At 35.7% G+C, this 17,375-nt stretch overlaps 1 protein-coding gene across 1 annotated transcript in view; it reads right to left on the reverse strand.

The window, feature by feature from the left end:
• Positions 1-17,375, reverse strand: part of CFAP299 (cilia and flagella associated protein 299) — a 570,296-nt gene that overhangs the window by 362,537 nt on the left and 190,384 nt on the right. The gene's annotated exons all lie outside the window — the stretch shown is intronic.

Consider the following 17,375-nt stretch of genomic DNA (forward strand, 5'->3'; position numbering starts at 1 on the left):
CAACATGTGGTCTTGTCATTTGTTTACGGTCTCTCTTCTATCCAGAGTAACCTCCACGAAAGCAGGGACTTAACTTTTTGTTAACTGGTGAATCCTTGTCCCTGGAATATTGTTGACACATAGGAAACACCCAATAAATATGTGTCGAAGGCCTTGATGGACATCATAATTTAAATAAAAACAGGAAAAGCCTTAGAGTTCAGAAATAGAAAAAAAAACTGGCTTAATTAAATTATTCTCTCTTTTGCATGTGATTTCTACAAATGATACTCGCCAGAAAATATCATTTTGGTAGCAGGGCACTCAAATTATTTTAAAGTACCCTAAAATCATTTCACTTGACTGCTTCAGGAAGTATCTGTATCTTGTAAGAAAATACAGATGGTCCCCAATTTATGATGGCTGGACTTAGTATTTTTCCATTTTACGATGGTGCAAAAGCAAATTACATTCAATAGAACCCGAACTTTGTTTTTGTTTTTTACCCATACTTCGAATTTTGAATTTGTATCTCTTCCCAGACTAGGGACATGCAGTACAATACCCTCGTCATGCCGGGCAGTAGCAGTGAGCACCAGCCATGTGATCCTCAGGGTAAACCGCTGACACCCATACGGCCATTCTGTTTTTTTCACTTTAAGTATTCTATAAATTACAGGAGATATGCAACACTTCGGTAAAAAATTGGTTTTGTGTTAGATGATTCTGAGCAACTGTAGGCTAATGGAAGCTTTCTGAGTGCATTTAAGGTAGGCAAGGCTAAGCTCTGATGTTCAGTAGGGTAGATGTTTAAATGCCTTTGGACTTACTATATTTTCAATTTACAATGGGTTTATCTGGACACAATCCCATCATAAGTCAAGGAAGATCTGCATGTACTATTTCTGAAAGGAATCTCCAATATTTACATGGTATTTTTGCTACTCTGCATTTCAGATATTGAAACACTACGATCACAGTTACAGATAAATTTTCAAATATTTTTGTGATGTCATTACAATCACATTCCAAAGCAAACATCTGGAAGTACAAATTCCTTGTGTACTTCATATAATTCAGCACACTAGCTGAATGCATGATCTGCTTTGCTAACTCACATGCATTTTAAAAATTTCAATTTAGAGTCTATCGGGAAGAATATTTCGACTTAAGTTATTTATACAATTTTTCCCTCAGGTCACATTTATTTTTCCCCCAGTGTCTTCAAAATACTGTTTTTGAAACAAGACGTTAGGTGTTTTAAATTTTTGTGCCATATTGTAAAAAGGAAAATCTGTTATTTTTTTAGTATAATTAATTTGTGTATAATTCACTTTGCTTTCTTTGGGTCCACAGGTCTGCTCTATTATCTCCTGCATATGGAGAGGTCAGTGCTGTGCTCCTTTGCCCCACTAGGTTTTTCTTACAACCTCCCTGTTTGCCAAGAAAAGGAAGGCATTGTATCTAGATAGTAGCAAGCGTAGGTAAACAAGGAGTCCTTACCTTCATTCTATGCACACAGAAAACAAAAAAATCAAACATAATATCTCCAAAATTGTTCTTCAAAACAATTCTCTGCTAAAATTCAGGATAAAAATGTGTTCATGGTAGCCACTGAGAGGACTGCATTTCAACAATGATGAAACCGTATCAGTCAGACCCAAAGGCCGACTAACTCTACTTGAAATAAGCAAAACTATCATTGCAGGTGGAGAGGAATAAACAAGCTTACACATACATACAATAGTATTTACTACTTTTTTGAAAATCCACACTATGCTAGCTAATACTTAGAGAATAAGGGCACAATTCATTTTATATGATGTAGTACCTTCTAAAAATGAGCCAGTGAAGGCTTCTCAAACTGTTTTATGACTACACTGAGACCTGAGGCCTGGGCATATTTATTCCCAGGAAGGGAACTGGAACTGTTTGCTCTGAGGCAGAGGAAAGAGCACGGACGAAGGACCAGACATAAGAACACATGGTCAGAGAGGGGGACAGGTGACTGATAAGAAGCCTGAGGAACTCAGCAAGAGAGAAGAAGAAAGGTAAGCTGCCCCCAGATCACAGAGGGTCTAGGAGTCACTGAAATGTTTCATCAAAGTTTAGGAAGATTGTTTCTGCAACATGTGGAGAGTAGATAGCAACGGAGATATTCTAAAGGCAAGCGAAGAAGCTTGCGGGAGTAAACCAGACAAGGTAGTTCCACGGCCTGGAGTAAGACAGTGGGTGAAGAGAGATGAACTCTTTTGAGATCAATAAGGTAGTAAAAATGGTAGGACTTAGGAATTGTTTGGGTAGACTGGAAAGGAGAAAAATGGTAAAAATAAGGGAGGGATATTACCCTCTTTGATGGGACACTGGGTAGATGGTGATGCCATTGACTGAAATTTAAATATCAGAAGAAGGGGTGCCTGGGTAGCTCAGTCCTTAAGCCCTTCCATTCAGGTCAGGATCCCAGGGATCGAGCCCTGCATCAGGCTCCCTGCTCAACAGGAAGCCTGCTTCTCTTTCTCCCACTCCCCCTGCTTGTGTTCCCTCTCTTGCTGTCTCTCTCTCTGTCAAATAAATAAATAAGATAAATAAATAAAATAAATAATAAATAGATAAGTAAATAAAATCTTTAAAAATAAATAGATAGATAGATAAATAAATAAATAAATAAATATCAGAAGAAGAGTGAGACCTGGAGAGAACTGAGTTTAGTTTAGAATATACTGACCTGGAGGCTTCCATAGGATATTCAAGGCTAAAATCCAGGAAAAAGTCTTATCTCTTATCATTCAGTTCACAGGCAAATCCTATTGGCTCTAACTTCAAAATATATCCACAATCTGACCTGATCACATCTCACCATTTCCACTGCTCTGATCCTAGGCCAAGCCACCACATCTGTCTCTGGGATTACTACCCCTAAACTGGCCTTCTTGCTTTCTCCCCTGTCCCTTTGCAACTGATCTTCAATATAACAGTCAGAGTGGTCCTTTTAAACTTAAGTCAGATTGTGTCACTGCTTGGCTCAAAGCCTTCCCATGACATCCCACCTGACACAGAATAAAATCAAAGGCCTTAGCATGGCCTCTAAGGTCATCCCCACTCCCCCACTCCTGCATCTCTGACATTGCCCCCCATCACCGTGCTTCTTTCCATTCCTCAAACAAGCCAAGCATGCTCCCATCTCAGGGGTCCTTACATGTTCCTTCCTCTGTCTGGAACATCCATGCAGGATATCTGCATAGCTTGCTCCTGTATTCAGAGTCATTTTATAAGAGAGGTTTTCCCTGATAAACCTAGCCTGAACCTGTCTACAATATCACCCTCCCCCTTTCTAGTTGTTTAATCATTTTTACTTTACTTTATAATACTTATTACTACCTGAAATTATATAATGAAATAATATATCCATATATTATGAAATGAAATGGAGTGAAAAACTTACGAAAAAATTGGTCTCTTTGATCACTATTCCTATCCCTTAGAAAAATTCCTGGTACACAGTAGGTCTTCGAAAAATATATTTTGAATGAATTCAAGAGGAGATATTCAATAGCCAGTTGGATATATGAGTATGACAAGAGCCTAGTCAACTTGAAATATAGATTTGGTGGCTCCCAGATACAGTAATTAAGAACACGAGGGTGAATGTTTCCCCAGCATTTAAGAACCTGATAACAACAGGAGAAAGTCTCCCAAATCTGGATGTTGGGGACCCACCTTTTTCATACAGGTTTTATTCTCATATTTGTTTAATTCTTTTCAAGTTTACACATACTGTTAACAAAAGCAAACATAAGAAGCCACGGAGACCTAATAAATTCTGAAAAAGAGGGGTCACACTAGGCAAGGAGAAAGTCATGACTGGAAGGGCAGAGCGAGACTGGGCATGTGGGGTCCGTGAAATGGAAAGTCAACCAGGCCAGGCCTGCGGGGGCGGTACAGATAAAGGGAATAGTAATGTAATCATTCCATGAAAGAAGTGGGAAACGGCTTGATAATAAATCAACCTCACTCTCTGATTCTGACTTTGCACACGCTGTCCTCGGACCAACAGAAAGTCATCACAGGCTTTTGTAAAAGGTGGCAAGTCATAAAAGCAGTATTTTGGGAAGACCAAAAGGCCCTATATCTTTCTTTTGCTTCTTCGTTTCCAATACCTACAGATACACAGACATTGTAAGGAAAGATGCAGGAAATAGAAAAAGGTCACAGATAAATTCTTATAATACCCTTCTGTGACTTTCTACCTTAATTTCTCATGAAAACTGCTTCCGATATGAGTAGGGTGTTTTTTACAGAAACAAATGTTACTGTTAAAATTAAAAATTCTTCCTAGCAAGTGCTCAGTGATTTTAGGACAAGCAAGCATGGTATGGTACTGAGGAGCACATTTCTGAGCAATGATGATGAGTTTATGTAAAAAGCAAATAACAACTACTACTATTTCCTGAATATGCTTGGCATGATCTAGGTACTCTGATGAAGCACTTGTGTGCATTATCTTGTTTTATCTTCATAATAATAGATGACATAGATATTAACTTTAAGGAAAATGTAGCTTGAAAATTTAAGTAATTGTCCCAAGGTCATGGAGCTGATGTCTTGCTCTCATACATTACACTTCAGAAAGAGATGGAAAAAGTTCAAAATACTCTTTTTGCCTCAGTAATTGTAATATCTTAAAATAAAAGCCTTATATATGTGTTTATTCAAGAACTAGATATTAGGCTCTTAGAATGTGTACAGTTTTGGACTGGGAACTAAAAAAGATATGACATGATGCAATGGAAGAACTAAGTTAATCCATTCTGCTTGTATGTCAGTTTGTTTATATTTGTTGATTAGTTTTCATTAGAATCACAGCATATGCCTTATGAATTGTAGAGTAACCTTATTTACGGAAATAAGAGGACTAAACGCATCAATTAAATAATGGAAATACCTCATCTGATTTGAATTTGAAAATATAGCATGGGTACTGATGTAAAAAATCTATACTCACTAAAAATTATTAGACTATTTAGAAGACAAAGTGATATTGAAGATGATGTATAGATTTTTAAATTTAAATTTGTTCTTTAATAAGTATACATTAGAAACTATGTCACTAGTCTCTAGAGATTTATGATGTTGATTTAATATGTATTAGTAGAATTTACATAAAATATTCTTTTTAACCGGGTAGTGGAAAGATTTGGGGTCCTAAGGCAATAGAGAATTATTTTTCACTTTGAACTTCCGTTCTTCTTCATATAATGAATTTTCTGCTTTCAATGCTAAAAATTAGTCTTTCAAGCTACTTTCCAAGTGACTACATTTTCTTAATTTCTCGATCAAAATTGCTGAGTTATTCATCTCAGCTGACATTTTCTGAGTATTTAACTGTAGCCTTGTGAGACTCTGTTTTAGTCTGTTTGGGCAGCTATAAAAAAATACTGTAGACTGGGTATCTTATAAATAAAAGACACATATTTTTTCACAGTTCTGGATGCTGGAAATCCAAGATCAAGGCACCAGGAGGTTATGTTCTCTAGGCAAGGGCCTTCTTCCTGGTTCATAACTGGTGTCTTCCCTCTGTGCCCTCACATGGTGAAAGGGGCCTATGATCTCTGAAGCCTCTTTTATAAGGCACTAATTCCATTGATGAGGACTCCACCCTCATGACTTAACACCTCCCAAAGTCCCCACCTCCTAATAACATCATCTTTGGCTTTTAAGACTTCACCATATGAACTTTGCAGGACACAACATCCAAACCATAGCAGACCCCAAGCAGAGGACCCAACTAAGCTACATCCAGACTCCTGATCCACAGAAATCGCATGGTACAAAAATCTAAAAAAAAAAAAAAAAAAAAAAAAGAGGGGGGTGCCCTGGTGGCTCAGTCAGTTAAGCATCTGCCTCCAGTTCAGGTCATGATCCCAGAGTCCCAGAATCGGGATCAAGCTCCATATCAGGCACCCCGATCAGCAGGGACCCTCCCCCATCTTGTACACTCTCTCTCTCTCTCTCAAATAAATAAACAAAAGCTAAAAAAAAAAAAAAAGAAATTGCATGGTACATAACTGTTAAGTAGGGAATTACTATTCCCATTTTAGAACCAGTTAATATTAAAAACTTAAAGTATCCACATCTTCTATATGACTACAATTTCCTGAAGTCTCTCTCTAATCAATTATTCATCTACTAAGACCAAAATAAATAAATAAATAAATACTTATTATGTGCTAACCATAGTGCTTCATGCTGAGGCCAAATAGCAAGCAAGACCAGACACAGTTCTTGCCTTCATAAAGCTTGCTGTCTAGTGGAGAAGAGAGAAATTATCCAATTAATCATATACTCACTTATAACACGGGGACGATTATAAATTCAAAGAGGAGAAACTTGTCATAAGGGGAGCTCATATTCATAGAAGTCAAAAAATTTCTCTGAAAAAGGCAGCTGGGTGAAGATGAGGGAAAGATCTTTTTAGGTTAAGGAAGGAAATGCATACAGAGACCCTATGGCAAGAGGAAGCAAAGGATCTGAAAGAAACCAAAACGACTGGAGCAGAGACAGTAAAAGGGAGCAGTGAGAGAAAAGACCAGTGATCTAGGTAGGAAGCGACTAGATTATACAGAGGCCTTGGAAATTTTGATTAGAAGTTTTATCACATTCTGAGGAGCTTTTGAAGGCCTTTGAAAAAATTGTAGCAAAAGTGGGATATGAACATATTTGCATATTTGCAAGGAGATCACCTTGGCCATGTGGTAGAGGGCTATATTGGATACAAAAAACTCATTAAAGAAGATACTGCAACAGTCAAGGTAAATGATGATGATAGGTTTTAACAGGTTCATGATGAAGGCTGAAGAGGTGACAGAATGTGGTATACATGAATAAACACGCTAAGATGAAATTCAGAGATGTTGGTGATACACTGATTTTCTAGTGGGGCAATAACATGCTAAGATGACCCCCAATAAGTCATGCTTTTATTTAGTCCTCTTTCCTTGAGTACAGATGGAACTTATGATTTGCTTCTAACCAACAGAATATGGCAAAAGTAATGGGATTTCACTCTCTTGATTACGTTATGTCACAGAAGACAGTCTTAATTAACAAACTGGAAAGGATTCTTTTGACAACCTTGAAGAAGCAAATGTCACAATGTGAACTGTGTATGGAGAGGGCCAGGTGGTAGAGAACTGTGGACAGCTGGAAGACAGCCTCCACACAACAGCCAGCAAACAGCGAGGGCCCTCAGTCATATAGCCACAAGGAAATGAATTTTACCAAGACCCAAGAAGAGCCTGAAGTAGATTCTTCTCTAGTCAAGCCCTCAAATGAGAATAAAGCCTGCTGACACCTTGACTGCAGCCTTGGAGGATCCTCAGCAGATGAACCTATTAAGCTGTGTCCGGACTCTTGACCCACAAAAATTGTGACGTAATAAATGTGTGCTGCTTTAAGCTGCTAAATTTTTGGCAATGTGTTACATGACTATAGAAAACTAAAACATTTAGATAAAGGGAGCTGATACCTAAGTTCTGGCTTGCATAGCCAGAGTGTGTGAGTCAATGAATGAACAAGCAATGGTAAACACCCAGGTGTAAAAGTAGGAGTTCCACAGTGAGATTTGCTTTGGGCATGTTGAATTTGAAGTTACTTAAGACATCCGAAAGGCATGCCAATTAGACAATTGGTATATATAGGGCTGGAGCTCAAGAGAAGCCTCAGGCTAGATCAGTAGTGATTTTGCCCCTCAGGAACATTTAACAATGTCTAGAAACATTTTTTTTTTATTGTCACAACTGGGTGTTATTACTGAGGTTGAGTGGGAGAAGCCAAGAATTTGACAAACATCCTGTAGTACACAGGACAGATCTTCATGCCTCCACGAAAACCCACAAAATTTCAATAACGCTAACCTTGAGAACTCTGGGCTAGACAATCAATTTATACATCTGCGTGTAGATGATGTACGTATGAGTCAGTGGACATGGATTAAAGTGGATAAAAAAGCATAAAGTAAAAAGTCAAGACAATTTAGGATTGAGCCTTCAGGAAAGTCAACATTTTATGGCTGGATAGAGAAAGTTTAATCCACAAAGGAAACAAAGATGGAGTTGCAAGAAAAGTAGAAGAGAGAGTACTATATTACACAAAGGTTTGAGTTCTTACAGAACTTGTCCTAGGTTCTTCTAGGCTGTACTTCTTTTCGATGAGCTCATCTACTATTGAGTTTCAAAAGAAGTGAGAGTTCCAGGGTTAATTCCAAGCCTTGGCTGTCATAAAACTCAATGGTGCATGATTTGATTCCTATTACCATGTTCTCAGATATCTGTGAATTAGTATGAAAAAAATCACCCAAGTTGATTTCAATCCTTAACTAATATGCCTGGCCAATAAAAGCACTCACCCAATCATGAACACATTATAGCATTTCATCATTAGTGAGTAAATTTATGTTCGATTTATCATAGTGCCCATGGTCTTAGAAACTTCAATCAATTCTTCTCTTGGTCTTTACTTGTTCAATATAAATCCAAAATATTTCATTTGTTCTCAAAGAGGAGCCTACAAATGCCTCTCCGATTCTTCTTTCGTGTCTTAGAGGGTGCTTGAACATGATCTTCCAGGCAAAATAGAAAATGAAGTCTCCTGGAGGCCAAAAAACATTCTTGAATTTTGTTGATTTTAATGACTGTAGTAATTAAAAAATGGCTCAACTTCCTTGTTATAATTATGTAAAAAGATGCTCAACATTGCTCAAAACTAAGTACCGGTAAAAATATAGTGCAATACCAATTCTCACATGGGACTTTGAAAAGATAAAAAAGAAGTTTGATAATACCCATGGTAGTTGATAGAGTAAATCTCATAGCCCATTAGTAAGAATGTAAATTGGTAAAACTTTTTTGGAGAACTATTTGGAAACTTTTGCTAAAGTTAAAAATATGCATACTTTAGCCTAGGAATCTACTTGTCAGAATTATACAAATATGCTAACAAAAGAGAACAAAGACATTAATATAAGGATATGCACTACAGCATTTTGATAAAGGTAACTGGGAAAAATCTAAATTTCCATCAATAAAACCTGGTTAAATAAATTATAGGGCATCCATATATTCAAGTAATAAAGTAAATCCATATCCACCAACACTGAGTGATATTCAAAATACATTGGTAAATGATTTTAAAAGGCCACCATAACATAAAATAGACTTTCCTGTACAGATGACATATAGAAAATGATAGAGAAATTTAATAATTTTAAAAATTATTCCCCTTGATACTGTATGGTAACTAACATAATATAATAAAAAATCATTAAAAAAATTATTCCCCTTGAAAGGACTTAAATATGGTTGGAAGACAAATTGGATAGAAGCCAGAATAGAGAAAAGAGTTTTAAAGAAATACAATGTGAATTTTTTTTTTCCAGTGAAAGGATGCTTATAGGGTAGCTTGGGGAAGAGGATGCTAGGGGCATGAATTATGTAGACATGATGTTGAAAAAAAATTCTATAATGGGACAGTTTTCAACACACACATATGGCAAAAGCAGATTTTTCCCTCAGTGAAACTGATTTATTATTTACATCTTTAATAGGTCATTTCTTTCCTAATAATATGAGAATATTTATTAAAATGTTAATTTTATTCTCAATATGTTAATAAATGTCATTATAGTCTACCATATCCATAGCAGTTATATCACACTGCCATACATTAAAATTCAAAATATAAAATATGAAGACACATCAAATAAGTGCCACATTATGGTAGGTAAGAGAAAATGTGTAAACTCAGCCCCAGCGTCCAGATCATACAGCGCATACATCCATAATAAATGGAATCCTTCAGGTGCCAAGTGATTGCCTCTCTCTTCCCACCCAATGTTCAAAAGTGTTTTTAGGAGATCACTTGGGAGAAAGTGGCCAGGCCAAAACAATAAATAATGTCTCTGGAATATAAGGTACATTATTGTGAAAGACCAAATGGAATAAACAAGCCAAGATCCAGTAATCTGCTACAATCATACATGAAGCTTGAGTTTCATGCATTAGTTGAACTAAATTTATGGAACCATATTTGTACTAGGCCTAAATTCTTGCCTGTGCTTGGCTCTTGCTTTCAGAACTTGTTCCATCAGTGACAAAAATGCTATGGAATATGGGAACAATTACAACAAGAACCATAAACTAGCAAGAGGGGGTAGGGCTAAAGAAGTTTTGTTGGTGACAAAATGCCTGAGATGGTCTTAAAACCAAGAGCAAAGTGGGCAAAAACTTCTGAATAAAGATGATAGCATAAGATAACACAAAGAGACAAGAAAAAGGGTGGTGTGCTCAAGGAAACACAGCAGTAAGGGATTCTAGAGTTTAAGATAAGTAAGAAGTGAAACTAAAGAGGTCAAGGATGGACTTCTCAGCCACATTAAAGAATCTGGACATTACTGTATATATGGCCGAAATTCTTTAAATACCATTAAAGAACAAACTGACAGATTAGATTTTCAGTTTAGAAGAAAAGCTACTTGGCAGTTGCATGGAAGTTATATCTAAAGACATCAAGCCTAGAGGCAGGAAATTCAGTTAGGAGCTATTATGGGTTGAATTATGCACCCTCCCAAAAAAAGATATGATGGAGTCCTAACCCCAGTACCTCAGAATGTGACCTTATTTGGAAACAGGGTTACTGCAGATGTAATTAGTTAAGATGAGGTCATATTGGAGTAACCCAGTGTGACTGGTGTCCTTACAAAAGCAAGAAAGAACACCATGTGAAAATGGTGGCAGAGATTAATGTAATGCATCTACAAGCCAAGGAACACCAAAGGATTGATGGCCACCATCAGAAGCTAGGGGAGAGGCATACAACAGATCCTCCCTCAAAACCCTCAGAAGGAATTAACACTGCCAACACTTTAATTTTAGCCTTCTAGCCTTTAGAACTGTGAGAGAATAAACTTCTGTTCTTTTAAATCACCCAACTTATGGTACTTTGTTATGGCAGCCCCAAGGAAACAAAGAAAAGTGGTCAGAGCAGTGGTATAGAAGAGTGGAATTAGGGAAATGGTATTAAAGATGGATCTGAGAAAATACATTCTGGAGATTTTTATGAGGTAATATTGGCAGATTTGGCAACTGACCAGAAATTGGGAGTAGGTCTGTGGAAAGTGTCCAGGATGACTCCCAGTTTTTATGGGAGATGTGGGTGAACCCAAATGATAAATGAATATTGAAGAATCTACTTCGAGGGGGCATGTGTTCATTTTTCAACAGATTTAAGTATTTCAGTAAAGGAAAAGTTAGGGGATTCAAAAAATAAATTCTGGAAACACTGGGCAAGTGGTAGGTGTCCAGCAGAGTCACCCACCCAGGGAAAGGTGATCATCAATGAGAGTCTTAATATCACCAAGTTCTAGGCAGACAGGCAGCAATTTCTAGTAGAAAAGCTTAATATGTTCAGGTAAGCAACAAGCCTTAAGAATCAGTGATCCAGGGGTGTCTATGTCTAGACATAGATAATCGAGGTCTCATCCTTTCATACACAAGGTTCACCTCAGTCCAGCCTCAAGAATCAGGATTCTTTGGCCACATAAAGTAGAACCTCAAATTGGGAGTAATGAAACTGAAAAGAATGTCAGCGTAGGACTTTAGTTTTTAGAATCTGTTCTGTTCTTCCTCAGGGTTATATTCTTCCTTCCATGACCCCAAGATTCCTCACTTGCTAGGTACCATAAGTGAATACTAGAAAAAGCATTAGATCCAGAGATGTTAAATTTCCAAGATGTTTGTCTTTAATTATTAAACTGGCTTTTAATTATTACATAAAGTCTCAAAACCTAAGTGATAGTGAGGGAGAGATTTTTGGGTAAGAGTTGGTAAGCCTTGGCAGTCTTCAGCTCATATGCTAGAAGTCAAAACTACTTTATCTACTTAAAAAGCTCTTCATATTTACATTTCCCTTTCTGCAACTCCTATTACTTTCTGTGCTAGCTTTAGTCTCATTTAAATATATTTGTATTAGTTAAATTTCTACTATTGGACTATAAACTCCTTGAGGGCTGAAAATATGTCATCTATAACTTTATTTTTGGCCCCCAAAATAGCACAGTGCTTTGAAGAAGCTGACATTTATTAAATATTTGTTGAATCAATGGATTGGTTTTCAAGGTTACCCAGTCTAATAAGTAAAAGACTTGGTCAGCAAATTATCTGGTATCTTACCCGATTTGGATGAATTTCAGCTGCTTCAACAGTGACTTAGGGCATTCTTTGCAGTTTGCTTAAAATGATAAATAGTCTCTAGTTTAAATACCATAACTGGTATTTTTATCATTCTCTTTTTTGAAAATATCATATCATGTCAGGCAAAATGGATTTCCACTCTATGAGTGTAAATTACAGTACAAATAGTACAGATTTGTTCAAGGGTATACTGTGATAAAAAACAGAACTGGGAATGACATTTAATATCTTAGGTCCACGTTTCTGCAACCACTAGATTACAGAATTTTTTCCCCTCTGAATGTATTGTATCAACTATTTATTGTATTTACCTTTTACTTCAGGAAAAGTTTTGAAAGTGGTAAAATAACTCTTCAATATTTTATCTAAATAGTTAACCATTTTCGGAAAAGCATATAAAATATTTGGCCCAGAACAAGAAATTTCATGCATAAAATAAAACCATTCTCTTACTTTTGTCATAGCCAAAGATTATATGTCATAGAATTAAAGTATAAAAACATTAGTTTCATATAACAGAAACAAAAACCACTGCAATTTAAATCAAATAATAAAAGAGTAAAATATTCAAGTGAGCATTAATTTTGTGATAGTCACATAAGAATTAAAATAAAATTTATCTTTTATTTTGTCTAAGGAAGATCTGTACCCAATTTGATATCATTTGGTGAAAGTTTTACTTAAAACAATATATACAAGAGACTGTTTTTTTTTCAGTGTAATCCCTCAGGAATGAACCTAAAATCTCCATCATTTCAGTTCTGAATATGTAACTTTTTTGTACTATTTGTAAGCTTTCAAGTGATCCTAAGATTCTCTTTTATCTATATATTTGGTGTCATGGCAAAAGTTTTCTTTGTTTCTCTACTTACATAATTCTTTTTTTCCATGGTAAATACATCAGTTTACATTCCCACCAACAGTGCATAAGGGTTCTGTCTGCTCCATATTGTTGTAAACACTTATTATTTCTTGTCTTTGATAATAGCCATTCTAATAGGTTTAAGGTGATATCTTATTATGGTTTTGATGTGCATTTTCCTGATGATTACCGATATTGAGCACATTTTCATGTATCTTTTGGCTATCTGTATACCTTCTTTGGAAAAATGTCTATTTAGAATTTCTGTCCATTTTTAAAATCAGATTATTTAGTTTATCACTATTATTATTGAGTTATTTAAGTTCTTCCTATATTTGGATATTTCTCATTTATCAGATATATGGTTAGCAAATAATTTTTTCCATTCCAATGGTTACTTTTTCATTTTATTGATTGCTTCTTTTGCTGTAAGAAGCTTTTTATTTTTTTTTAAGATGTTATTTACTTATTTGTCAGAGAGAGAGAGAGAGAACACAAGCAGGGGGAGCAGCAGGCAGAGGGAGAAACAGGCTCCCCGCTCAGCAAGGAGCCCAATGCAGAACTTGATTCCAGGACCCCGGGATCATGACTTGAGCCGAAGTCAGATGCTTAACCAACTGAGCCACCTGTGTGTCCCTGTAAGAAGTGTTTCAGTTTTATATAGCACCGCTTATTAATATTTGCCTTAATTGCTTGTGTTTTTGGTGTCATGTGTAAAAAGTATTGCCAAGACCAATGTGAAGGAGATTTTTCCCTACATTTTCTGCTAAGAGTATTGTAGTTTTAGGTGTTATGTTTAAGTCATTAAGCCATTTCAAGTTAATTTTTGTGATGGTGCAAGATAGGAATCCAATTCTATCTTCTTGATATGGTTATCCAGTTTCCCAACACCATTTGTTAAAGAAATTCTCCTTTCCCCATTAAGAATTTTTGGCTCCTTTGTGAAGTATTTGTTGACTATGTATTTGAGGGTACTGGACCCTTTGGTCCAATCCATTGGTCTATGTGACTGTTTGTATGCCAGTACTATACTGTTTTAATTATTGCACCTTTGTAGTATAGTTTCAAATCAGGAAGTGTGATGCTTCCAGCTTTGTTCTTCATTCTCAGCGTTGCTTTGACTACACGGTGTCTTTTTCATTCCATAAAAATTTTAGGATACTTTATTTTATTTCTAAGGAAATTGCCATTGGAATTTTGATAAGGATTGTACTGAATGAAAATGGCTTTAGGTAGTATGGACATTTAACAATATTAATTTTATGATCCATCGACATGGGATATTTTTCCATTTGTTTGTGTCTTCTTCAATTTCTTTCACCAGTCTTGTAGTTTTCATTGTACAGAACTTTTACCTCCTTGGTTAAATTTATTTCTAAGTATTTTATTGTTTTTGATGCTGTTGTGAATGGAATAGGTTTTTTTATTTCTTTTTGAGATGTTTCATTGTTAGTGTATAAAAACACCACTGATTTCTGTATTTCTGTTTTATATCCTGCAACTTTACTGAATTCCTAGATTAATTCCAACAGTTTTGACTAGATTTTTCTATATATAAAACCATACCATCTGCAAATAAAGACAATTTTACTTCTTCATTTCTCATTTAGATGCCTTTTATTTCTTCACCCTGCCTAATTGCTCTAGCTAGTACGTCCAGTATTATGTTGAATAAGAGTGCTGAGAGTGGGCACCTTTGACTTGTTCCAGATCTTAGAAGAAAAGTTTTCAAATTTTCACCATTGAATGTGATGTTAGCTGTGAACTTTGCCTTATGTGGGCTTTACTATGTTAAGGTATGTTCCTTCTGACCTAATTTGTTGAGAGTTTTTATCATGAAAGATTATTTGCCAAAAGCTTTTTCTGCATCTCTTGAGATGATATGATTGTTATCTTTCATTCTATTAATGTGGTGTATCACATTTATTGATTTGCATATGTTGAGCCATCCTTACATCCCAGGAACAAATCTCACTTAGTTATGGTGTATGATCCTCTTCATGTGGTGCTAAATTTGATTTGTTAATATTTTTTTAGAGTTTTTGCATGTATATTCATCAAAGATATTGGTCTGTAGCTTTCTTTTCATGCAGTGTCCTTATCTGGCTTTGATATCAGGGTAATTTTCCTTCTCTTTTTCATCTAGTTTCACACCATTGAGGTAAGAAAAGATACTTGGGGGGTGCCTGGGTGGCTTAGTCAGTTAAGCGTCTGACTCTTGGTTTCAGCTCAGGTCATGATCTCAGGGTCGTAAGATTGAGCCCTGCGTTGGGCTTCATGCTCAGCATGGAGTCTGCTGAGATTCTCTCTCTCTTTCTCCCCCTCTACCCCTCCCCCTGGCTCATGCGCACACTCTCTCTAAAAGAAAGAAATAAAATTTTTAAAAAAAGAAAGAAAAGATACTTGGTATGATTTCAAACTTATTAAATTTGCTAAAACTTGTTCTGTAACCCATCATATGATCTATCCTGGCAAATGTTTTGTGCACTTGTGAAGAATGTGTATCCTGCTGCTGTTGGATAGAATGTTCTATGTCTATTAGGTCTACTCGGTCTAAAGTATGGTTCATATCCAAATTTCCATGTTAGTTTTCTATTTGGATGATCTATCTATTGTTGAAAGTTAAGGTATTAAAGTTCTCTACTTTTAATGTATTGTTGTCTGTCTACCTTCAGATCTCTGAGTATTTGCTTAATATATCTATGTACTCTGATGTTGGGTACGTATATATTTATGACTATTATACTACCTTAATAAAATGACCCCTTTACCACTATACAATGACAATCCTTTGTCTTTGTTAACATTTTTGGCTTAAAGTCTACTTTTTTCTGATATAATGATAGCTACCTTACGCTCATTTCACTTGCATGAAATATATTTTTTCTATCCCTTCACTTTGATCCTATGTGTGTCCTTAAAGCTGAAGTGAGTCTCTTATAAGTGGCACATAGTTGAGTCTTGCTTTTTATCCATTTAGCCACTCTATGCCTTTTGACTGGAGAATTCAATCCACTTAGAGTTACTGTTGTTGGGAAAGGACTTACTAATGTCATCTTACTGTTTTGACTATTTTGTAGTTCCCTTGTTTCTTTCCTAATGATTTCCTTGGTGAATTAATGAATTAATGATCAGTGATATGCACTAATTCCCTTTATCTTTTGTGAATCTATAATAGCTTATTGCTTTGTGATTACTGTGGAACTTGCATAAAACATCCTTATTAATGTAGCAGTCTGTTTTATACTGATAACAACTTCAATTACATACAATAACTCTACACTTTTACATCCCCTTTTTATGTTTTTAATGTCACAATTTACTTCTTTTTACTTTGTTATTCATTAACAAATTATAGTAACTACAGCTATTAATACTCTTGTCATTTAACCTTTATACTACCCTTAAGTGTTTAACACACCACATTACAATAATCTGAACTTGACTGTACATTTAACTTTACTCATGTGTTGTATATTTTCATGTTACTAATTACTGTACTTTCATTTCAATTTAATGAGCTCCTTTCAGCATTTCTTATACAGCTGGTCTAACGGCAATGAATTCCCTCAGATTCTGTTTGTCTGGGAAAGTCTTTATTTCACCTTCACCTCTGAAAGAAAACTTTGCTGGACATTCTTGGTTGGTAATTTTTTTCTTTCAGCCATTTGAATATATCATATCACTCTTTTCTGGCCTGTAAAGTTTCTGCTGAGAAATCTGCTGATGATCTAATGGGAGTTTATTTGTGGGTTATAATCTTCTCTTGATACTTTTAGGATTCTTTTTTATTTTTGACAGTTTTATTAAAACTTGTCTGGGAAAAGATCATTTGGGATTGAAATAATGAGGTAATCTATTAGCTTCATGAATGTGTATGTCTAAATCTCTCCCAGGTTTGGGGAGTTCTGAGCCATTACTTCTTTCAATAAGCTTTCTACCTCTTTCTCCCTCTCTTCTCCTTCTAGAACTCTAATAATTCACATATTAGTTCTTTTGATGTTGTGCCTTAGATCACATAGGCTTTCTTCACTCTTTTTCATCCTTTTTCCTTTGCTCTCTGTTGACTGGGTGTTTTAAAAGTTCCTATCTTCTTACTCACATTTTTTTTCTGTTGGGTCTATTCTGAGGTTGATGCCCTCTACTGATTATTTTTTTTTTTTCATTTCATTTCATTCATTGAATTCTTTACCTCCAGAATTTCTTTTTGGTTCTTTTTTTATAATTTTGCTTTGTTAAATTTCTCATTGTGTTCATGTATTGTTTTCCTGTGTTACTGAACTATTTTT

The sequence above is a fragment of the Ursus americanus genome, chromosome 8 (assembly GCF_024610735.1).
Source record: "Ursus americanus isolate L20-20 chromosome 8, mUrsAme1.1.p, whole genome shotgun sequence".
Classification (NCBI taxonomy): domain Eukaryota; kingdom Metazoa; phylum Chordata; class Mammalia; order Carnivora; family Ursidae; genus Ursus; species Ursus americanus.